This window comes from Cupressus sempervirens, chromosome 7 (assembly GCF_028749045.1).
Source record: "Cupressus sempervirens isolate cs-2001-9-10 chromosome 7, ASM2874904v1, whole genome shotgun sequence".
Lineage (NCBI taxonomy): Eukaryota > Viridiplantae > Streptophyta > Pinopsida > Cupressales > Cupressaceae > Cupressus > Cupressus sempervirens.
In genome coordinates, this window is record NC_143124.1 from 691,635,653 (window position 1) to 691,635,966 (window position 314).

Below are 314 nucleotides of genomic sequence, written 5' to 3' on the forward strand. Positions count from 1 at the left end.
TGTGCGATCCGAACGGCTGCGGCTCGTGGGTTCTGCGGGAGATACTCTTCTTCAGCTCCCCCCTAAAGAGAGCGTTCGGTGTTTGCATTGTGTGGACAAAAAGCCCAAGGCGTTTCATCTCTCTCTTCAGATGCGAAATTCTGGGAGGGCTTGTCGAAGTATGGCCGTTTGTACGGGGTGCACCAAAAAGCGTGTAGGGGGCATATGCCTGGGAAATGGATGTCTCTGAGTGTCCTTACTCGGTCGCGTGCGCGGTGTACATCTTTGCATTACGACCCTGCTGCGAGCATTTGTGATTCGAGCATTTTGGGGGA